This window comes from Canis aureus, chromosome 16 (assembly GCF_053574225.1).
Source record: "Canis aureus isolate CA01 chromosome 16, VMU_Caureus_v.1.0, whole genome shotgun sequence".
In the NCBI taxonomy this organism is placed as follows: Eukaryota; Metazoa; Chordata; class Mammalia; order Carnivora; family Canidae; genus Canis; species Canis aureus.
In genome coordinates, this window is record NC_135626.1 from 47,200,519 (window position 1) to 47,225,432 (window position 24,914).

At 39.9% G+C, this 24,914-nt stretch overlaps 1 protein-coding gene across 5 annotated transcripts in view; it reads right to left on the reverse strand.

Annotated features, from left to right (window-relative positions):
• HELZ (helicase with zinc finger) overlaps positions 1 to 24,914 on the reverse strand; it is a 166,231-nt gene that overhangs the window by 140,226 nt on the left and 1,091 nt on the right. For 2 of the 5 annotated variants that reach the window (XM_077853724.1, XM_077853728.1), the window contains exons 2-4: positions 24,475 to 24,530; positions 23,463 to 23,554; positions 20,215 to 20,271 (exon numbers count right to left, since the gene is read on the reverse strand). The gene's annotated coding sequence lies outside the window, so the exon portion shown is untranslated. Of the gene's footprint in view, positions 1 to 5,157; positions 5,199 to 10,153; positions 10,238 to 19,942; positions 20,071 to 20,214; positions 20,272 to 23,462; positions 23,555 to 24,474; positions 24,531 to 24,914 lie in introns of those variants that run through there. The other 3 variants (XM_077853725.1, XM_077853726.1, XM_077853727.1) reach the window with 3 other exon arrangements.

A 24,914-nucleotide genomic window follows, 5' to 3' on the forward strand; every position in this document is an offset into this window, starting at 1 on the left:
TAGAGAATGAGAGCACAAAGACAAGCAGGAGGAGTGACAGATGGTGGGGGAGAAGCAGGTTCCCCACTGAGCAAGTAACCCAACATGGGGCTCCATCCTAGGACTTTGGGATCATCACCTGACCCAAAGGCAGACACTCAACCACTGAGCCACCCAGGCACTGCCAGGATATTTTAAATGTTTATTTACATTTAGCAAATTAACTATTAAGAAAAACAACAAATCTGCTATTCATAAGATAATTCAACAAACAGGGGCACCTGGGTGGCTCTTGGCTGGTTGAGGGTCTGAATCTTGATTTCAGCTCAGGTCGTTATCCCAGGGTCATCAGATCAAGCCCCACAGCCGGCTGCACACTCAACAGGCAGTCTGCTTGAGGATTCCCTCTCTCCCTTTCTCTAAAATAAATAAGGGATGCCTGGGTGGCTCAGTGGTTGAGCATCTGCCTTCAGCTCAGGGCGTGGTCTGGGTGCTAGGATGAGTCCTGCATCGGACTTCCCACAGAGAGCCTGCCTCTCCCTCTGCCTAGGTCTCTGCCTCTCTCTCTCTCTGAATTTCTTGTGAATAAATAAATAAAATCTTAAAAAAAAAAAAAGAATGGCATTACATGATCACTAACTTATTACACAGACCTCAGCTGATGCTGATACTTTGGGCCAAACGGTTCTTTGTTTCAGGAGGCTGTCCTGTGCTTTTTAAGATGTGTAGCAGCATCTCTGGCCTCTACTCACTAGAAGCAAGTAGTATCTCCCAACCTGTGACAACTAAAAGGGTCTCCAAACATGAGCAAACGTCCCCTGGGGGGTAAAACCATTCCTTACTGGAAACTACTGATATAAACAAGCATACAGTGTTTGCTTGCCAGATAACAACAGTAGATGGATAAATCCACGGATACCAGAGGCCCCAGAATGAGCAAATCTTTCCTGTAAAACTCAGCCCACATCTAGAAAATATTACAAAAAGAAGTAAAAAGAGAAACTAAGAATGTACAAGCTAAAATCTTTTTTAGGGAGGGAATGTAGCACAATGATCCAAAGCACAGGCTCATAGCCAGAGGGCTTGCATTCAGAACTCACAAGCCCCCCTCACTCACCATCAGCCCTGTCAGACACTCAGCAGCTGCATGGCCTGGGGCAAATGACTTAACCTCTGGTATCTCAACTTACCTCTAAAACGGCAAGACAACTAATGCCTACCTCCTACGGTTAATGCAGGATTAGGTGAAATAACATGCGTGGAACACTTGTAAGAACGCCTGGCACACAGTAAGTGCTCAGTTAAGTGTTAGCTATTGTTATTTCCCTAAAATTCCAAATTTTCTATTTATATAAAGTAGAATCACTTCACTGATCTCAACATATACTATAATTGTAGGAAACAAAATAACACTCTACTTAACAGAGGAGTTATTTTCATCTCTTTTATCTATCTCTATGATTACGGAAGAAAAGCCATTGGAGAAGTATACTTGTAGCTCACTCATCCAGGCAAGATAACCCCTAAAAGTAGCTACAGAGATCACAGACTCCTGCCAACATTAGCCCCCAAGCCTATTTGCCAAGGAAATCTCAGTAAGGTTAATATGTAAGTAGAGGTTAGAAGCAGAACTATTAACGTCAGGAGCTTTGTGGGTAAATGACTTAATAAAGAGTTAACATCTGATTCCTTAGGTTCCAGTGCCTACCTCAGAAAAGGATGTGAAGGTTTCTCTCACAATTAACCTTTGTTAATCGGTGCTGGTAATCGGGTCCTACCCGAACCTCACTGGGGTACTCTGCTGCAGCGTGCGTCTTGGTACGAAGCAGGTCTTAGACTCGTTTTCTCTGGTTTTTCAGAAAACAGCATGACCTTCCTGCACATACTCCTGACCAAGTTAAAGTGCTCTCTCAACGCAGCATCAAAGCGAGATGATGCCACAGACCATGCTAGGGTGGACTCCAGAAAACGCCCGGTAAGGGATGTGGAACTACTGGCCCAGACACGCCCCACTGTGGGGCTGACAGACGCTCCTGCCGAGGACACGGACACGGCCCTGTCACTAGCATACAAGCCTGGCCCCCACAGCCGGGTCCCCGCGCAGACGCTGACCAAGCCGGGTCTCGACGAGCCTCTCCCATGGGGGCAGGGAGGCCCAGGGAAAGGAGCGGAGTCACACGAATCCCATCAACAGAGGAAGAAGCTCCACGGCCGCCCATTGTGGGATCTACCTCTATCAGCCCTGGTTCTTTCTCTCCCTGTCAAAAATATCCAACACTCATAAAAAGAATATAAAACACTAACTTTCTACAACTCCGACCCCTGTAGGGAACACAAGCTTGGGAGTACAGAACTCCACAGGCAAGGGGCGGGAATCAGAAACCAAGATTCCAAACCCAATCCACGAACTCCTGCAACCTGCCGCTGACCTACAGCAGAGACTAGGATCATTAGTGTTGGGCCACCCAGCACCCAGTCCTCTTCCGGGCGATAAAAGCTCGTGTTTCCCATTTAAGAAGTCACCTCTCGGGATCCCTGGATGGCGCAGCAGTTTGGCGCCTGCCTTTGGCCCAGGGCGCGATCCTGGAGACCCGGGATCGAATCCCACCTCAGGCTCCCGGTGCATGGAGCCTGCTTCTCCCTCTGCCTGTGTCTCTGCCTCTCTCTCTCTCTCTCTCTGTGTGACACTATCATAAATAAATAAAAATAAAAAAAAAAAATAAAAAAAAGAAGTCACCTCTCCTTCGCTCTCAGCCCGTAAGTTTCCTCAAGAGCTGACTACACCAGGGAGGCCAGTGCTACCACGTGACCATGACCGACCAATCCAAGCCTCAGCCGCAAACACAGACATTGGCCCGGGGTAGGACATGTGACCCCATAAGAACCAATGAGAGGGCAGCCCCGGTGGCGCAGCGGTTTAGCGCCGCCTGCAGCCCAGGGAGTGATCCTGGAGACCCTGGATCGAGTCCCACGTCGGGCTCTCTGCGTGGAGCCTGCTTCTCCCTCTGCCTGTGCCTCTGCCTCTCTCTCTCTCTCTCTCTCTCTGTGTCTCCATGAATAAATAAATAAAATTCTTTAAAAAAAAAAAAAAAAAGAACCAATGAGACACGGGGCTTTTGATGAGGCTTCTGGGAAAGAGACAAGCGTTCTTTCTTGCTAAACCCAAATCTGACAGGCTCCAGGGGTGGACTCTGCTGCGGCCATATTTCTAACAAAGAGCGCCTACAACTGAAGTATGTACAGGAAACGGCAGAGCGGATTCAGGGGAGAAATTGAGTCCTCGTGTCACTACTTGAGCCCTCACTCCACCTAGCTATGCCTGGACTTTGCAGTCAGGTGAGCTGAGAAATTTCTTTCTAGTTTAAGCCAGTCCAGGCTGATGTTTCAGGCAGTTGGAACTAACTGAGATATATGTACCTCTAATTAGTACCTCGCAGGAAGTGAAACACTGGGCTGATCACTGTCTACACACATGATCGCTAATAACACTGGCCAGAGTTACTGATTACTAATAACAGGAAGTGTGTCAAGAGGGGAAAAGGTGGGCATGGGAGAAACATGGTGCAATATCTGGTTATTCTGCCTGTTGAAAATATAATTCTAAAACCTTTGTTTAGAATTGGGTGGGTGCCTGGGTGGCTCAGTGGTTGAGCGTCTGCCTTTGGCTCAGGGCGTGATCCTGAGTCCTGGGATCAAATCCCATATCAGGCTTCTTGCATGGAGCCTGCTTCTCCCTCTGCCTATGTCTCTGCCTCTCTCTCTCTGCATCTCTCATGAATAAATAAATAAAATCTTTAAAAAATTAAAAAATAAAATAAAATAAAACATTTGTTTAAATGACTTCACCATAAAACTACTTCAGCAATAAGAACCATTTACGGAATGCTTACTGTGTACTGGATGTTGTTGAAAATACTCTATGGAATCTAATTTAATCCCCATGATGACCTTATAAGGTGGATACTATTATTTTTTCCATTCCCATTTATGACAAGGGAACTAAAGCACAAAAAAGTTACTTACCCACAGTTACAAGGTAAGTAACAGAGGCAGGATTCAAATCCAAACAGTATAACCCAGTTCATGCCCTCAGCCATGACACCGACTCTAGACCCACAATGGAGGCTCCAATGCTGTTCAAAGAATAGAAACTCAAACCCAAACACTTCCAAAGGCATCCAATGTGAATGTAAAGTATCACCATTTTAACTCTGAAAACAGTCTTACTAATTTCCTACATAATTCTGCTTTATAAAAGTATACGTATTTTGACTATGTTAGAGATTACCATTTAAGAGAAAGCAAGAAAATCCTCACAAACCTAAGCCAGTCATCTCCTTTGGTTAAGCAAAAGTCCTAGGTGTCCCTAAGACTGAGGAGTATTTTAATTAGCATCACCCTTCCATAAAATGATAACATTTGCACCTTCCACAAAAGTCAACTTTATGAGAACATTTCTATCACTAAGTTAGCTTTCACTACTTTTATAGAAAAGAAACATTTTAAAATCTATCCCGAAGATAGATTTAGATCTTAGTACAATCCAAAGGAAAAAATGATAAAGCTGATCAAAATTAAACATTTTTACTCTTTGAAAGACACTGTTAAAGGAATGAAAAAAATGCTAAAGATGAAGAGAAAAGTATTTGCAAATCACATATCTGAAAAAGGATCTATGTATATCTGGATATACAAAGAACTCTCAAATGTCAATAATAAGAAAACAACTGGGGTGGGGGAGATGGGTAACTGGGTGATGTACATTAAGGAGGGCACATGATGTAATGAGCACTGGTTATTTTGTAAGACTGATGAATCCTGACCTCTGCCTCTGAAACCAATAATACATTGTATGTTAATTAATTGGATTTAAATAAAAAATTTTTTTAAATTTTAAGTTGGGTAAGGATTTCCAAAAACACTCCACAAAGAGGATATAATGATGGCAAATTAGCACATGAAAAGATGTTCAATGGCTTTAATCATCAGAGAAATGCAAATTAAAACCATGATTAGATACTACTACATACTTATTAGAATGGCTACATTACAAATATTGATAATATCAGTGGTGTGAAATAACCAGAACTCTCATACATTGCTAATAGGAATATAAAATAGTACAGCCGCTCCAGAAAAAGGGTTGACAGTTTCTTAAAAAGTTAAACATATACTCACTATATGACCCAGCAATCCCCCTCTGCCCACAGACAGCTACCCTGGAGAAATGAAAACGTAGGTTCACACACAAATCTGTACACAGATGTTTGTAGCAGCTCTATTCATAACTGCTAAAAATTGGAAACAATCCAAATGTCCTTTAATGAACTACTCAGTAATAAAAAAATAAATTTGCAAAATATGGAATATCTTAGATGAATGTTATTGTTTTTTTTAAATTTTTATTTATTTATGATAGTCACAGAGAGAGAGAGAGAGGCAGAGACACAGGCAGAAGGAGAAGCAGGCTCCATGTACCGGGAGCCCGACGTGGGATTCGATCCCGGGTCTCCAGGATCGCGCCCTGGGCCAAAGGCAGGCGCTAAACCGCTGCGCCACCCAGGGATCCCTTAGATGAATGTTAAAGAGTAAAAGTGCCCAGTCTTAAAAGCTTAATATTGCTATGATTCCATTCGTATTACATTCCAAAAAGCCAAAACTATAGGGATAGAAAAAGATCAGTGGTTGCTGGGGTTAGGGGATGGGGATGGTAACTATTCAAGGAGAGCAGGAAGGAGTTTTTCGGGGTGGCGATACTATGTATTCTAACTGTGTTGATGGCTGCACAAACTATACATGTATCAAATTGGAAAAAATTTTCTTACCAAAAGAAAAAAGCCACTTTTACTCTATGATAATTTAAGAATAAAATTTTTAAATTACTTTTAAAATGTGAGTCATAGGACACCTGGGTGGCTCAGTTGGTTAAGTGTCTGCCTTTGGCTCAGGTCAAGATTCCAGGACCATGGGGTGGAGCCCCATATGGGGCTTCCTGCTCAGTGGAAACCTGCTTCTCCCTCACCCTCTGCCATCCCCACCCCCACCCCCTGCTTGTGCTGTTTCTCTGTCAAATAAATAAATAAAATATTTTAAAAATAAAATAAATATGAATCACAATGTCACAACACAGGTTTTAAAAACTGGGAAGAAATAGATACAAAAAGATAAGTGTGTTGTTGTTTTAATATTTTATTTATTCATGAGAGACACAGAAGAGAGGCAGAGACACAGAGAGGGAGAAGCAGGGTCCCTGCAGGGAACTGGATGTAGAACTCGATCCCAGGACCCCGGGATCACAACCTGAGCCAAAGGCAGACGCTCAACCACTGAGCCACCCAGGCGCCCCACTGTGTATTGTTAATAAATAGAAAACCTATACATTTCCCTTCCCATGTATGTACGCTTTAGAGGCAAAAATGGAGTCTCAGAAAGAATGTCTCCAAAGAGAGCAATCATTGAGTTCACTTGGCACAAAATATAGGATACTTCTGAAGAATTCCATCATCGCTAGGTAATTTGTCCAGGACTAAAAGTAAATACTGGAAGAAAAATGAAATCAATAGTGCACTACAAAGGTGGTAGGTAGACAGGCCTGGACTAAGACATTTTCAGTAACAGATGGTAAAAAAGAAAGGAGATTTGTAAAAGCATCGTTCTTTTCCCACTGTGGATTTCTTTCTATAACAGTATGAGAATAACCACCAGACCACCATGAAATCAAGTCATAAAATGTATTTTATTGTTAAAAAAAAAAAAAAGTGTTATCTTCCTTAAATTAACTTTTCTGGTTAATAATATAAAATTCCTCCGTTATTTCAAAAGAGCTAAAGCTTATTTGATTAAGACAGACTTCAAAGAACAAAAATAAACTGTGATCAATCAGCAGCAGCCAATAGTAGTAAATAAAATTTCTTCAATCTAAATTGAAGATGATTTCTATATCTCTGACTTATACATTTGTTTCCATCAGAAATGAAAAAATTATTTTCCTCATAATTAACTTGAGTGGAATGAAATCACACTGCATTTGTCAAGATTTTAGAAGACTGATGAGTTATGCTGAACATTACTACTATCCACTCTGACAGAAATCACTAACAGCCACAATCGGGTCTTGACTAGACCCCAAGTTGTCCTTAATTATTAAGCTATATAAACAATAAAACCATAGGAAAACTTAAAAGACCCATACAATAAAATACATAAGTTTCTTTTTTTTTTCTTTTTAAGATTTAATTTATTCATGAGAGACACAGAGAGAAAGAGAGAGAGGCAGAGACACAGGCAGTGGGAGAAGCAGGCTCCATGCAGGGAGCCTGATGTGGGACTCAATCCCGGGTCTCCAGGATCAGGCCCTGGGCTGAAGGCAGGCGCTAAACCGCTGAGCCAGCCAGGGGTTTCCCCCATAAGTTTCCTTACATAACTAACAAAACAAAAATTTAAACAAAGGAAGAATTGCTGAAAAAAAAATTAAAGATTCACTTTTTTTACAAAGTCAGTAATTTAGCTTTAATCTGCCTCATGCATTATTTTCCCTGTGGAAACTATTATTCCCAAAACAAGACCCTACTAGGAAGTAAATGTATTGTGAAAAAAGAAGAAAAGCCAGATTGATACATTATTAAAATAACCCACATGACCTAGCCCAGTGGGGTAAGAAAAGCATATCAGAGTATGCCCCCTTCTCCAGACTAGGCACAGCTGTGAGGAGACAGTGACGCTGGTAGACGTGTGTCATGCTTCCTCAGGAAGGCAGAAAGTTAAGAACTATTACTTGAGAGGTGGCATGGTGGTTCTGAAACACCTATAAAATAATGTCCAGGCTCACCACTAGATATCCAGGCCACCCACAGCCTGGCTACAGCCTAACTTTCCTACCACTCCCCAAGGACAGGCTTCTGAGTCTCTTGATAATGCCCTTTCCACTGCCTGAATGTCCTTTCCCTCCTCTCTCTGAACCTAACTCCTATTCAGCTTTAAATGAATCCTTCCAGACTTCCATAAGATGCTCTCACATCCCCTCCCCAAACCAGTACTACTTCCTATAGAATGATCTAGCCTCTTAATCATCTATTATTTTGAATTAAATATATAAGATGCCTTATCTGGGGGCCTCTAGGGGCGCAGTCAGTTACACCTCTGCCTTCAGCTCAGGTCATGGTCTCAGCCCTGCCCTGCATCAGGCTCCCTGCTCAGCAGGGAGTCTGCCTCTCCCTCTCTCTCTAACCCCCTCCCCTAATTCGTGCTCTCTCTCCCTCAAACAAATAAAAAAATTTTTTAACAAATAAAATCTTAAAAAAAAAAAGATCCTTTATCTGCCCAACACAACCATCTTATAAATAGGGGTCATATTTTATATCCTTTATATCCCCAAGACAACCATTCAGTTCACTAAAGCCATTCAATAAATACTTTAATTGAATTTCCCAAAGAGATGGCCTAAAATAACCTGAATGCCAAGCATTCCAAGAACTGTCCTGTACCAAATTCAGTACTCATTAGAATTCCATGTCATAAAGAGGAATGTTGTGTTATCTTTAAATTTATCTGCTTTTATCCAAAACTGGAATCTGTGATGGTTCTATGGGATACACAGGCAAAATATTCTGCAAAGTGAAGAAAGTTCTATTCATTGTACTGTGTTTTATATTCGCCCAGACTTGCATTTTTCTCTAAAACTCTTATAAAAATCTCTGAGCATGCAAGAAGCATTAGAAGAGAGACTAAGCCTATTGAGAAGAAAATCAGAAAACTAGAAACTAAGATCATCAATCATATTCCATCTTGAATAATCCCTTTCATAAAGAGGTAAATTCTCCTAAATTCCAAAATGAATGGAATTCAATATAGTAAAGTGTAAAATGCTTTAAATACATAAAAGAAATACCCAAATGGACTTCTTACCCTCTGTAGTAACTAAAATGATAAAGGCAAAAAAAACTAAATTTAACAAGTTATGTCAACAGCTAAAATTAAAGGGTTCTTTTTTTTCCCATCTTAGTTTGACTTTTCCTGACCCGTATTTTAGAACTGTCAGCAATTCAGGAGACAGGCTGCTTTCAATAATTCCAAATTATTTCTTGAAAAGTTTGAGCTTCCTCCCAAATCATTTAACATGTCTACTAATCAATAAAAATATGTATATTTAAAAACCCATATTTATGAAGCAATCAAATTACATTAAAAGACTGACTTTCTAGAAAAGGTAGCTGCTTGCCAAGAAAATTATATTACTAAAAAAAATTTTCTATTCTTTGCATTTCTTCATTTTCCCTTTTGGATTATCTGTGGAGACTTGTATACACATCATAATCCCAAACAGTTAAGCTTTTTATATAAAACATAAATCAATTTTTAAAAAGCCAACTGCATAATTAAAACAAAATGGTACTACTACCACCACCATCCCTCTTAAAAGCTGTCTTTAATTTACCAACAGTCTATGTTTTAAAACAATATTTTCAAATCAGTCTTTGAAACTCAATACAGTTTCCTACTTTCATTTGATAAGTAAAAACAAGTAGATTATACAATGACACGGTATATAATCTTATTTTGTAAAACATATATACATATTAAATATATTATATAAAAAGCCAAGATAGGAAACAAAATATTAAAAGTATCTCCCTCCCCAAAACCTGTACCAGGTTTGTAACTCCAGTCTGACCATGAGGAAAACATCAGACAAACCCAAACTGAGGGGTACTCTATGAAATACCTGATCGGGGTGCCTGGGTGACTAAGTCCATTAAGTATCCAACTCTTGCTTTCCGCTTGGGTCCCGATCTCAGGGGCTTGGGTCCCGATCTCAGGGGCTTGGGTCCTGATCTCAGGGTTGTGAGATGGAGACCCGCGACAGGTCTACTTGGGACTCGCTCTTTTCTGCTTCCTCTGCCCTTCCCCACCGTACACTAGCACACTCTGTCTAAAATAAATAGATCTTTAAATAAATGACTACCTGACCAAGACTCTTCAAAATTATCACAAAAACAATAAAATTCTGAAAAATTGTCATGGCTCAGGAAACAGGAAAACTACATTCAACATGGATCCTGGATAGATCTTTCAACAGAAAAGGCTTTATTAGAAACACTAGGGAAATTCAAATAAAACCTGGGTATTAGTTACCACTAATGTTCCAATGATGGTTTCCTAGATTTGACAAACATACCATAGAAGTGTAAGGTATTAACAATGGAGGAGCCTCTTCTTGGGAAAATTTTGACTTGCAAAAGAGGAGCAACAGGTATGGTGTCTGTGAATTAGAATATTTACCCTGATTTTAGATAAGCTGCATAGATAAATCTCTGTTCAAGTATAAACTAAAAACAACAACAACAACAACAACAAAACCAACGAGGGAAACTGGATGAAGAATACAGGAGAACTCTAGCCTACATTTACAACTCTTCTGTAAATCTAAAATGATTCCAAAATTAAAAGTTTATTTTAAAAAGTGGATACCTCTGAGTGGTGGGTTATGGATTTTTTTTTAATTCACGACATTTTTCTTTTTTTTTTTTTAAGGTTTTATTTATTTATTCGTGAGCGACACAGAGAGAGGCAGAGACACAGGCAGAGGGAGAAGCAGGCTCCACACAGGGAGCCTGATGTGGGACTCGATCCCGGGATTCCAGGAACATGCCCTAAGCCAAAGGCAGGCACTAAACCGGTGAGCCACCCAGGCATCCCTTTTTTTTTTTTAAATCTATATTTCTTTATTCATGAGAGACAGAGAGAGAGAGAGACATAGGAAGAGGGAGAAGCAGGCGCCTCACAGGAAGCCCAATGTGAGACTCGATCCCGGATCCGGGGATTATGCCCTGAGCGGAAGGCAGATGCACAACCGCTGAGCCACCTAGGTGTCCCTCATCTGCATTTTTCAACAAGCAACATGCTTCACTGTCATGGAAGGCATCTATGCTTACCACTGACCACTGTATCACCGACACTATACCATGCTTCATTGTCATAAAAAACAAAAAGGGGTGGGAACTATTCTAGATCTTAAAAAAACTAAAGAGAGGTGCCTGCGTGGCTCAGTCAATAGAGCATGCAATTCCTCATCTCTAGCTCCATGTTGGGTGTAGAGATTACTTAAAAAAAAAAAAAAATCGGGATCCCTGGGTGGCTCAGCGGTTTGGCGCCTGCCTTTGGCCCGGGGCACGATCCTGGAGACCCGGGATCGAATCCCACGTCGGGCTCCCGGTGCATGGAGCCTGCTTCTCCCTCTGCCTGTGTCTCTGCCTCTCTCTCTCTCTCTGTGACTATCATAAATAAATAAAAATTAAAAAAATTAAAAAAAAAAATCACAAGGAGCAGAAAATACATTTACTATACTGTAAAAACCCCATGTAAGAGTGGACCTACACAATTCAAATCTGTATTAATGAAGTACCAATCCGGGCAGCCCAGGTGGCCCAGCGGTTTAGTGCCGCCTTAGGCCCAGGGCGTGATCCTGGAGAACCAGGATGGAGTCCCACGTCGAGCTCCCTGCATGGAGCCTGCTTCTCCCTCTGCCTGTGTCTCTGCTTCTCTCTCTCCTCTCTGTGTATTCTCATGAGTAAATAAATAAAATCTTAAAAAAAAAAAAAAATTAAGTACCAATCCAATATGTCTGCCACTTACTTTCAACTGGCCCTGAATAAAAACTATATATATATTTTTTTAAAGATTTTATTTATTTATTCATAGAGACACAGAGAGGCAGAGACACAGGCAGAGGGAGAAGCAGCCTCCACACAGGGAGCCCGATGTGGGACGCGATCCCAGGTCTCCAGGATCAGACCCCAGGCTGCAGGCGGTGCTAAACCACTGCGCCACCGGGGCTGCCCGAAAAAAACCTATTTAGACAGAGAAAGCAAATTTTGGCAAATGCTAACAAAAGAGTAGTGTTGATTATACTAGTCTTTCAACTATCCTATATGCAGAAACATTTTCATAATATAATTATCTTTTAGATTTTATTTATTTATTCATAAGAGACAGAGACAGGGGCAGAGATACACAGGCAGAGGGAGAAGCAGGCTCCCTGTGGGGAGCTCAAAGCAGGACTCGATCCCAGGACTCCAGGATCATGACCCGAGCCCAAAGCAGACACTCAACCACTGAGCCACCCAAGCATCCCTCATAACATAAATTAAACAAATGGTTTTCTTTAACTTAAGTAAGTGGTTTGAGGGGTGACTGCATGGCTCAGTAGGTTAAGCGGCTGCCTTTGGCTCAAGTCATGATCCCAGGGTCTTAGCATAGATTCCCACATCAGGCTCCCTGCAGAGCAGGAGAGCCTGCTTCTGCTTCTGCCTCTCTCTCATGAATAAATAAATAAAATCTTTAAAAAAAAAATAAAAAATAAAAAATAAATCTTTTGTGAAAAGTGCTTTGAAACTCAAACTAATCCAGGGGTGCCTGGTAGCTGGGTCAGTTAAGCATCCAACTCTTGGGTTTCACCCAACATTGGGTGTTGGATGTGGAGCCTGCTTGGAGATTCTCTCCCTCTACAGCCCTCTCCTTCCCTACCCCACTAGCACAGGTGCTCTCTCTCTCAAAAAAAAAAAAAAAGCCCAGAAAATAACAAGTGTTGGTGATGATGTGGAGAAACAGGAAGCTTTGTACATTACTAGTGGGACAAAGAATGGGGCTACTACTATGAAAAACAGTATGGTGGTTGTTCAAAAAATTGAACATAGAATTATCACAGGATCTAGCAATTCCATTTCTGGGTTAATATCTAAGAGAACCAAAAGCAGGGACTCAAACAAATATTTGTATACTCATGTTCATAGCAGCATTATTCACAATAGCCAAAAGGAAGAAGAAACCCAAATGTCGGGACACCTGGGTGGCTCAGCAGTTGGGCGTCTGACTTCCGCTCAGGTCGTGATCCCGAGATCCAGGATCAAGCACAGCATCAGGCTCCCTGTGAAGAGCCTGCTTCTCCCTCTGCCTAGGTCTCTGCCTCTCTCTCTGTCTGTGTCTCTCATGAATAAAAAAGAAGAAAAGAAAGAAAAGAAAAAAGAAAAGAAAGAGAAAGAAAGGAGAGAGAGAGAGAGAGAGAGAGAAAGAAAGAAAGAAAGAAAGAAAGAAAGAAAGAAAGAAAGGAAGGAAAGGCAAGTGTCTATCAACTGATGAATGGATTAAAAATGTGGTATTTACAGGGATCCCTGGGTGGCGCAGCAGTTTGGCGCCTGCCTTTGGCCCAGGGCGCGATCCTGGAGACCCGGGATCGAATCCCACATCAGGCTCCCGGTGCATGGAGCCTGCTTCTCCCTCTGCCTGTGTCTCTGCCTCTCTCTCTCTCTCTCTCTCTCTCTCTGTGACTATCATAAATAAATAAAAATTTAAAAAAAAAATGTGGTATTTACATATAGTGGCATATTATTTAGCCTTAAAAAGGAAGGAAAAGCTGACATATGCTACATCGGTCGGTGAACCTTGAAAACATTATGCTAAGTAAAAAGAGCCAGACACAAAAAAGACAATATATGATTGCACTTATATGAGGGATCTAGAATAGAGAAATTCATAGAGACAGAAAGAATGCTGGTTGCCAGGGGCTGGGGGGGGGCAGAAATGGAGAGTTGTTTCATGGGTACAGAGTTTCAGTCTAGGGCAATTGAAGAGTTTTGGAGATGAATGGCGGGGGTAGTCCCACAACAATGAGAATGTACCTACTGTCACTGAACTGTAGAGCAAAAAACGGTAATTTTATGTTCTGCTTATTTAACCAAAATTTCTAGAAAAAACAAGTACACAAGCCTTGATGCCATTCTTATAAGCAGTAAAGCCCATGCCCTAATCCAGAGGCAAACTTAAGGATCTTTTGTTGCCCATTTCCCAGTGTGCCCTATCCCTGAAGGACTAAGAGCTTGCAGAGCCAGAGCCAGAGCCAAAGGTAGGAAGCTAGTCCCACTAAATAAATTTAGAAAAGCCAAAGCAGGGCTAAACCCAGAGTAGGTGGCAAGAGGCAGGCTAGGGAAGAGAAGGCAAAAGCAGAAAGCAGGGACTCTCTCAGGACGTGGGCAGCTGATGAGACTGGTCAGGCTAGCACAATGGAGAGAGCAGGGAAATAACAGAGTAGGAGAGACCAGAGAAGGGAATTCCCCCAGGGTAAGGAAAGGGAGGGGAAGTGGAGGAAAAGGTAAAAGAGAATTATAAGGTGGTTCATTCAAGAAGAGAGTCTGCCTAAGTGTCAGCCGAAAAATGACTTCCTTCCATTGAGGCAACCATGTGTATCCAAAGAAACCAAGAAAGCTGATGAAGCCAACAAAAAGTTAGGAGGAAAAATAGTTTTCTACCAAAGACTACCATATCGCCATCTCCAAAACACTAATGCCATTTTTTTGGTTGGTTTTTGTTTTGTTTTTACAAGAAGAAAACACATTTGTTTAGGAGTAATTTCAGTGTGGGCCTACCTTTTTTATTTGTATCAGACACTAGTATGCTACAGTGAGTTTGTCTACGGGATAAGGATTAAGAGTAGAGGGGATCCCTGGGTGGCGCAGCGGTTTAGCGCCTGCCTTTGGCCCAGGGCGCGATCCTAGAGACCCAGGATCGAATCCCACGTCGGGCTCCTGGTGCATGGAGCCTGCTTCTCCCTCTGCCTATGTCTCTGCCTCTCTCTCTCTCTGTGACTATCATAAATAAATAAAAATTTTTTAAAAATTTAAAAAAAAAAAAAAAGGATTAAGAGTAGATAGACAGGCTTGAAACCAGATCTGCCTGAATTTCGATCCTGGCATTGCAACTTGAGACAATCCACCTAAAAATTTGCCTCCATCTCCAAATCTGTAAAATATGGATAATAACAGTACCTTGCAGGACTCTCACAAGAATTAATAGGTTAAACTATAGCAGTACTCACAACAGTGCCTGGCCCACTGGTATAGAAGGATTAGCTCACTATTACCCTCCAGATCTAGAATATGAGCTCCATGGGAGCTGGGATTCTGTTTATTTTGTTCACTGTTGGAGCCCCTAGGTTCCTAACGTAAGTATGGTTGCTGAAAAATAAAACTTAGTAGAGTAAGATAAACTTTTTGCCAGCAACACAGAATCCCAAAGTTGAATAGCACTACCTTTTTGTTATTTCTGACAACTAAAATCTGCATTATAGTTTAGCCTCAAAGTTTAGAGTTCACAGAGGGATTTTACATATCTTGTCTCAAGTGAATCTGCAAAGCTATTATTTATCTCCATCAGAGACAAACTAAGACTCCAAAAGACTTAAGTGATTTGCTCAAAAACACGAAGTCTGAGGCAGAACAGGATTCTGGAAGTTAATCCTACTTCTCTTCCTTCTAGACCACACCCAGAGAGCTCAGAACAAACCCTACTGAACTGTTCAAATTCTCCCTATCTGCACATGCACCCAGCATAACCAACACTGTTCATCTTCCCATTTGCTTTAAAGCAAAGGATAAGGTGGGGGGAGGGGTCTGGAAGGCTCTATCCGTAAAGTGGCTGCCTTGGGGTTGGGGGTCATGATCCTGCAGTCCTGGGATTGAGCCCCATTTCAGGCTCCCAAGCAGGGAGCCTGCTTCTCCCTCTGCCTCTACTGATTCCCCTGCTTGTATGCATGTGCTCTCTCTCAATCTTTAAAAAAAATAATAAAGTTACTAATGGGGAGGTAAGAAACAGAAGACACCACAGAAACAACTGAACAACTGCTCAGGTTGGAAAATGGGTACAATGGAACTGACTATACTCTTTTACTACTTTCTGTATGTTTGAAAGATTCCATAATAAAAAAATTTTTGATTAAAAAATAAAGTCCTGAGGCACTGGGGTGGCTCAGTGGTTAAGTAAGTATCTGCCTTTGGCTCAGAGTGTGATCCCTGGGTCCTGGGATGGAGCCCTGTGTCAGGTTCCCTGTTCAGTGTAGAACCTGCTTCTCCCTCTGCCCTCTCCCAAATATGTATGCTATATATTGTATATAAAATAATATATAAACATATATATAAAATGAAATCCTCATTCCCCACAATAAACTCCATTCTTCCAGCTTTCCACTGAGCATACATGGGTGTGAGGAAAACCCCCCAGACGAGACCAATCAGCACTCCACAGTGTGAGGCTAGGAGAACACTGGGCTGGGAATCAGGAAGCTTCATCCATGCTTGGCTTTACTGAATGTCAGACCTCACTGGTTCCTCTAGTACCTCTGGCCCCCAAACTTCCTCCTCTGCTCCTTTGAGATTAAAATTCTGATTTCAGGTTTCTACTAGCTCCCTGAATTCAACCAACAAAACCAAATTCATCCTGCCTCTATTCCAAACCCCTAAGACTTGTTCTTCCTCCTGATTTCCCTATTCCTGATGCCTATTCTGCCGACCATCCAAGCACAAAAATCTCAACATCACCTCTGACTTGAGACGGGAAACTGACTGTTCCCTTCTCCTCCTACCTAATCAGTCACCTCTCTGTTCAACCTCCAAAATAGCTCCTGAATCCACTGCCTCCTTTCCATCCCCAAGGCCATCGATTCAATTCAGGCCCCTATCATCCCTCACGTGGACTATTACCATGAATGCAACTAAAAGTCCCTCTCTCTGTTTCTCCTCTCTGCCAATCCATCCTAATCATCCTTGGTCTATCATTTAACACCCTCCCCCCCAAAGCCCAGTCCTGACCTCAGTAGCCTCATGTTCCACTATGTTCCTTTATGTCCCCCACGGTCCAAGTGGTGTGGACATGCAGTTTCCTGACGTCCACCTCATTCCCAACAATACTCCTCTGCCTCTGCTCAAGCTTTTCTTCCCTCCAGAATGCCCTCTTCTTTCCATTGCTTCTCATCCTGATGGTGGTGCCATTTAAGTATCACTTCTTCAGCTGAACTGTTCCTTGATATCCCCAAGGGGGCAGTATCACCCCCTCTACTTAACCACTAAGCACCTTGGCTGAACTCTGCTGAACTCTTTTATAGCACCTATCAAACTCCTATTAGTCCTTTCATTTTCTGGTGCCCCTATTCTCCCTACTAGATAATTCATTCCTTGTCAGGAGGAAATAGGTTTTATTCATCTTCGTATTCCTCAAAACAGAATTATCAAAGACTGTGCAAAGGCACAGTGGTATGCCATGAATGAGTTGAAGACGTTCTCAGACAGGGATCCCCTCAGCCCTCCAACCAGCCACAAAGGGATTTTTTCAGCAGCCTGAGTCCCCATTGGTCAAGTTTCAGGCATTCTCAAGTAGCTGCCTCCTTCAAATAGGTAGACACCACCATGATGACTTGGAAGCACTCAGAGGACACAAGGTGGCACACTGTACACCGTGGATGCTCAATAAACATTTGCTGCATTGAATCTCAGAATAATCCTATTTCCCTTCAAGCACTATCTCCAAGATCACTTATCTAGACCTCTTTGAACAGCTTCACGGAATGTGTTCTGGCTATCTTTTTATTAATCACCGGTTTATTAGCTGGTTATACTTGCCTTACCATCCAAAGCTCACATCAATACTGTATAGCATAAAATAGCACAGGATGTGCACAAACAATTCACCATGAAGAGACTCGAAGAGTAAAATTCAACATTATAGAAGAAATGCAAATGCTACTTTACACTACTAAATGAGCAAAAACTTTTAAGGAAAAAATGTATTTCTGTCCAGCTATGGTAAAACAGGTATATCCATGTAACTGTTAGTAGTACAAACTGGTACAACATTCTTGAAAAATCATATGGCAAAATATACAAAATGCCATAAAAACATTCATTTAACCCAATACACTCAGAAATGTATCCCAGAAATATAATTAGTCAAAAAATAATATTAATAATATCTACGTTAATGTAGGATAAAGTATTAAGTCAGAGGCACCTGGTTATCAGTCAGTTAAACATCTACCTTGGGGCTCAGGTCATGATCTCAGGTCCTGGGACTGAGCCCCGAGAGGGAGCCTGCTTCTCCCTCTCCTTTGCCCCTATTCATACTCTCTTGCCATCTCTCTCTCAAATAAATAAATAAAATCTTTTAAAAATAAATAAATAAAGTATTAAGTGAAAACCGGGGAGCAATATAAATACCTAATATTAAAAGATTTAGGAAAATTATGGGAGCATATATCGACAAAATATTTTGTAGCCTTCCAAAATGTAAGTATATAGGTGCACACCTGGGTGGCTCAGTTGATTAAGCATCTGACTCTTCATTTCAGCTCATGTCATGATCTCAGGGTTGTGAGACCAAGCCCTAGGTCAGGCTCCACGATCAGTGGGAAGTCTGCTTCTCTCCCTCTTCATCTGCACCTCCTCTCACTCACATGGAAGCATACAGTCTCTCTCTCAAATAAATAAATCTTTTTTAAAAATGTAAGCATGTAAATTAAAATTGTGACATGTATAACATGGAAATGTTCCATGATCTAGTAAGTATAAAAATTTCAAATTATATGTACCATAATTAAACATGAGTCAAATATACATATATGCATATAGTTACATATAAATATGCATAAACTTACACACAAAAATATATATTTTAATTGAACACCAAAACAAACGTCAACTATTTTAAGGTAATAATCTAAATATTTAACAATTCTTTTTAAAGATTTCAATTATTTATTTAACAGAGAGAGAGCACAAGCAAGGGGAGCAGCAGACGGAAAGGGAGAAGTAGGCTCCCTACTAAGCAGGGAACCCAATGGGAGGCTCCATCCCAGGACCCTGAAATCATGACTGGAGCTAAAGGCAGACACTTAACCAACTGAGCCATTCAGGCACCTCAACGATTTATTTAATATCCATTCTCCTGAACTTAAAAAAAAGAAATTCCACCATACCAAGGAAACAGAGGGGTTCCAGGATACAAGCTTGATACAGCCTCAAGAAGAGGTCCACCCCTCCCTTCCACTGCTCATTCTAGCCTTATCTGAGAACGCTCATGAATTTCCTTACCACAATGACCTCTCTGACACCCCCAGACCCCAACTTTCCAAGGACCAACAAATCACCTCAACTGTTTTGAACCCCCGAATCATGCAAAACAAACATAAACTCAAAAACAAAAAATGCCTACAACTGTGTTGTTAATTTAGCAATCAGCAAATAGCCAAGCCCAAATTCAATTATAAACTCTGAAAGTATATAATACTGTCTGTCACACTAAAGTTTCTGGGATTCTCAAAGCCAACTTGCTGACTCAGTAGCAGACAGTATCACAGTTAAAAAGCAGCACAGAATCATGGACAAATCAAAGAACTAAGGGCCAGGAGACCAAGGTACAGTTAAATGGAAAAAGTTATTTTAACCACAAAGAACAAAAAACTAAAAACTCCAGCTTAAAGCAGATGGGTGAAAAGAAGCTGGCAATGTCTTATAAATCTCACCCAGCCAGAGTCCATAAGGGGGGATGGCAAGTCATTTTATTAACAGATGAAGCTTTCTTGAGCTGGTGAGGTCTAACAAAAGACTAGTATTGAAAATATATCAAAACATAATTTTTGCACTGATGCCCCACAAGGGTAATATTAAGGCTTCTAATTGTTTTTTCTGTAGTATCACCATCATCTAAGTTTAATAATGAAAGACCAAGTTACAATAATGGACCCAAAAAATCAGTTATTGTGAATCAGAAGTAATAAAGACTAAATTGCCTTTCTTAGCAGGGCAATTCAGCAAAAGATAAATAATTTGAAGGACTAATAAATATAACCATCAGGAAAAAAGTTTAACCTTTTGTTTCTATTACTACATTCTCACTATTTAGATGCTTAAAAATGCAGATATATATATATATATATACACACAATGATTCATGACAATACATACACAGCAGAAACCAGGAAAAACTAACTATTCAGTACTTAACCAAGTTCATCAGAGCACAGAGTGATTACCACTCCAGAATGTTGACACAAAAACTGAAGGGCCTCTCAAACTCCAATCATATGCAGATAGGATGAGCCCCTGTGTGGTTACTCATTCAGAACATGAGTGGAAGATTAACCTACCCTCACTTCTCTTCAAACAAACTCTGACAACGGTGGAAGCAGTTTCTTCAGAGGATGTGCATCATCATCCAGTCTGTTCCAGAAGTAGCCAATTCAGTGGGATCCGCATTGTCAGATTTCCACTATCTCACTACTGCCCAACCTTACTCCACCCGGCCCCACCTTATTCTTCCTGGACAGACTCGCCCTCTAGATTAAGCCTCTCTTTGTCGCCTTCTCAGGCATTACCAAGTTCTTGTTTTCTAAATAAAGCTCTCCTAAACCTTACTCACCTGCAGTTCACTGCACTGGGGATCACCCAAATAGCCCATCAGAGCTCTTTATAATTTCTGAAAGAAAGAAAAGGAAGCTTTTAAATACATAGTAGAAAACACCTTTGCTGATGTATCAGTTGTGAAGCATTTGTATCCAGTATTCACAGAATATGGTCTTTTGGTCCACAGTATTTCAGTAAAATGTAGCATAACCAACGAGGACCCAAAGTTCTGAGATAAGAGAACAAAGATAAAAGTTTGGTTTATTGTTGCTATCACTTAGCTGTGTGACCTTGGGCAAGTCACTTGAATTCTGCAGGCCTAAATTTCCTCATCTGGAAAATAAGACAGACTAGACAGAAGTACAGCTGAGCACATTACAAGCATAGGCTCTCCAAGACAGAACACCAGCACCACAACTTACCTGTCTTATGACATTTGTTAGCTAGTTGACATTTGGCCTAAATTTCCTCCTCTGCAAAATGGAAATAACAACTAACTGGGGGTTGTTATGAGAATTAAAGGACAGAAAGTGAGTTATAAAAAGCCTATAGTAATCATACTGTGCAGTTTATCATAAAATTCTACAGATGGTAATTACCACCATTACCTCCAACCCCTAAGGTTATATGAATTTAATTCACAAGTATTTATTTCCTTAAAAGATCAACAAATCAAAACTGTACCAACCTGACAGTGGAATTAACTCAGTGTTTCACTAACAATTCAATTATAGTTATCTTAAACTGATGGTTTATTACTTAACATCACAGGAAACCGGAGGAGAATAGTCAGTGTATAACACCTAAACCAGTTTAGTGTCCATGCCTTCCTTGACTTCTCCCTCCACTTTCACTACTACTAGTGTACCTCAGCAATAGAGAGGTCTTCCGAAAGCCAAATGACACCAACTGTTTTCCACAGTCAGCTCATGGGAACAGAACTAAAGATGGAGGAAGGGGAACAAATTCTTTTTTTTTTTTTTAATCTTTTTTACTGTATGTACTTAAGTACCATTCAATTTTGTTTACTATAGCATGCATCAGTTTTTGCATAAAAACAATTGTTTAGGGACGCCTGGGTGGCTAAGTGGTTCAGTGTCAGCCTTCGGCTCAGGGCGTGATCCCAAGATCCAGGATGGAGTCCCACATCCGGCACCTTGCAAGGAGCCTGCTTCTCCCTCTGCCTTTGTCTCTGCCTCTCTCTCTCTCTCTCTCTCTCTCTCTCTCTGTCTCTCATGAATAAATAAATAAAATCTTAAAAAAACACACACACACACAATTGTTTAAAACCGTATTAGTTATACATATTGCCTAGTGCCAGGAAGCTCGCCTTATGGGAATATTTTCACCACAAGGAGAATTTCCACAGAAGAAAGCAAAAAGGCAAATTCAGATGTGCTGAGAACACCTAAAAAAATGGCACAGAAATAACAAAAATCACAAACATTCACACTTCATAATGGTTCACTCAAAAAATATGCCATGCATTCTTTGAAGATCTAATGATGAATCAGAGGGTTTTTGGTTCAAAAGCAAGATGAACATACAACTCTGGTTTTACCAAACAACTTCCTGCTCTTAGAGAAAATGACCCAGTACAATTTATACAAGTAAACAAGTTGGTAGTGTGCTGAAGAACTTTCAATTTATTTTAGACAATTTATAGCTTTTAAAAATTATATATTCTTCTGTATTTAAAACATATAAAAAATCTTCATGTTACATCTACAATATTATTTTTAAAAGAGGAATATTAACTCTATTAAATTCAGGATTACTCAAAAGTATTATCCCAGCAACTCCTGAAGTGACAAACCACTATGTTTTATGTTGCTTCTAGCCAATGCTACATAAATCCTGACTACACCCATCAATTTAAATGAACTGTAAGCTGCTGTGGCCACATTCTCCACACATAACCTAGTTCTTTCCCAGAAAACATTTCAAAGTATTACTTAGAAATCAAATTATATCTGAATGTACACTCATCTAAGTTTATGAAGATAAACAAACATAATAATTTGCTTATAATTTTTAAGTAGCAAAATAATAATAATAATAATTTTTAAGTAGCTCCTCACCCTATCTTGTTTATCAACAAGTTGATAAACTTGGCCCAAAATCTTCTATGCATTTAAAACAGCAGACAAAGGACATTATTTCTTGTGCTGAGCCTGTATTTTGGATCTTAAATAGAGTGTGACAATTATACAATGACTTGTATTTAATATTAATACCAAGCCTACTTCTTAAACAGGGAATAAAAAGAATGCATGTATAAGATATTGTCTACTTATTTGTAGGTCCCTCTGCAATATTCTTAGCCTTTCATGAATATGCTGTTTATTTTTAAACTACATAAGGCCCTCTGCAAGTAGGAATGATCTCTCCTATTGTGTTGGCATCACTCCCTTCCCCAGTAAAAAACAAACTGGACAGTCCATAAATGTATACAGACTTTACAACACAGACTGAATATTTTTGATATTAGAAAATGAAAAATCTTGCTAACAGGGGCAAAAATCAAGTTTACTACCTGATGAAGAAGTACTTAATGACTCTCCAAAACTACAGCCTCCCCTAAAAATAATGTCCTAAGCTTCTCAGTTTTTAGATAGACTAAAAAAGCTATGTCTTTATTCAGCTACAAGACAGTGTCCTCTACTTAGCTCCAAACTTTAATATTACGGTATTTCCTATTTTAGAATACTTTGTTAACAACTTGTTTAATAGCCAGCTACTAACTTTGCTTTGAAGTGACTACTAACACTTCACATGGTCTACGTGTGTGAAAATTGTGGAAAATGTCTTGACACAATTCAGGCCAAACAACACTAGTCACAAGAGATTACCAATTTCTAAATATTCAATTTTTAAAGGTTTTTTTCTTGTAGTAGTCTCTACATCTAACATGGGCCTTGAACTCACAATCCAAAGAATCTCAATCTTATGGTCTTCCAACTGAGCCAGCCACATGCCCCTAAATATTCCATTTTTAGACTCCATAGGCTAACAAACATCTCCATAGGCTAAGAAGCAGATTACTTGCTCCTTTCCACAAAGTAATCTGTAAAGTCAAATAAATAAATAAAAAGAAAAGGTTCTGATTGGAAGGTCTAAGGCATGAATATGCCTCCATCTGTAAGCTGAAAATAAATAAATTTTAAAATCCATATTTGCTCTGCCAAGAATAAAAATAAAAATATATGTAGTACACACAAGCACGGAGTTTCAAACATAAGCAAATGTGATGTATGCACTTACAAAAGGATCTTGATTTACGTCCACCTTCCTCTCCCAAGTTTTGTTTTGTTTTGTTTTGTTTGTAAGGCAAAATGTCAACAGAATGCCTCAATCTGGAAAAAAAAAATAAAGAACAGCTTATTCTTCTTAAACAGATGTTGTGATAGACAGGAAAAGTTTGTGAGAGGATTTCAAAATCCAAAGGCTATCCATATGTGTTGGGAAAACACACACACACACACACACACACACAAATCTGCAGTGACCCTAATAACTTTACATTTTCTCAATAAACCATCAAAAATATTTTTAAAATTGAGAAAATTGTTTGTGAAAAATGTAAAATTAGCAAACTTCTTTCCTCCTCATTATAAAATACTGTTCACTAACACTTTATCAATAATGCCCTTTAAATCCAAAGCAGAGCAGTTAAAGCAGCACTTCCAACACACACACCATGTGGCCAGAAAATAATGACAAACCATTTTTATCCCTAATAAAACAAAACTCAACATTATTGTTTTTATTTCAAAATAACTATGGGAGAGACAAGTACTATTCCATTATTCAGAAAAGGCGTGACCAATGCCTAAAATAAATTTTTCCAATGGAAGGGGTGCTCTTGACAAGGGTCCCATTAACTGTGGACACACAAAATCCACATAAACAATCACTAACACTCAATGTAGAGTACGTGATGGACACCAATATACATAAGAAATTAAGACATCCAATTAAAGTTACACAAGGAAATTTACATATAATTGCTCCTGGTGAAGATACTGATCAAGGATAACTGCAAATAACGTCTGGCTCTGGATAAGCTCCACTATGGTTGATGTGTTGCAACAACTTAAAAGTTGGGTACATTTGACACATTATTCCTCTCTAAAGGGAGCCCTGCCTGCATACCCATTTGATCAATTGAGATATTTGGAAAATAAAGATAGTCTCATCAAATTACTTAGCCTCACCCTTAAGTGTTGATTAAAATGAAGGGGAAAAGGTAAATCATTCTTAACTGCAGTCTCACCTTACACATCTCACCAGCACTGTAGTTCTTTAGTGATCAATTACTTCATCCAATTCCTGAGGCAAACAGAAAAGTAAAATGTGTCTGTACAACACCAATAATAGACATGACCCGCAAATACTTTATCAGCCTCAAGTGAGAAGGCTGCTAAACTTCAAATGGAACGAGTTACCAAAAGGCTACAGTATGCAGTTCTGCAAATTATCGTTTTGCTTTAAAACAAAAACATCTCCTTTCTGTGTGCTGTAAGAATAGATTATAAAATGTTAAGATCCAAAAACGTAAAAAAAAAAAAAAAAAAAAAAAAAAGAGCCATGTCTTTCAGCACTGAGTGATCTTACTTTCAAAAAAAGAAGAAGAAGAAGAAAGAAAGGAAAGAAAGAAAGGACAAGAATCCTCATTAATATAAGTTAAAGAGAGGGCAAAATTAAGAACAAACC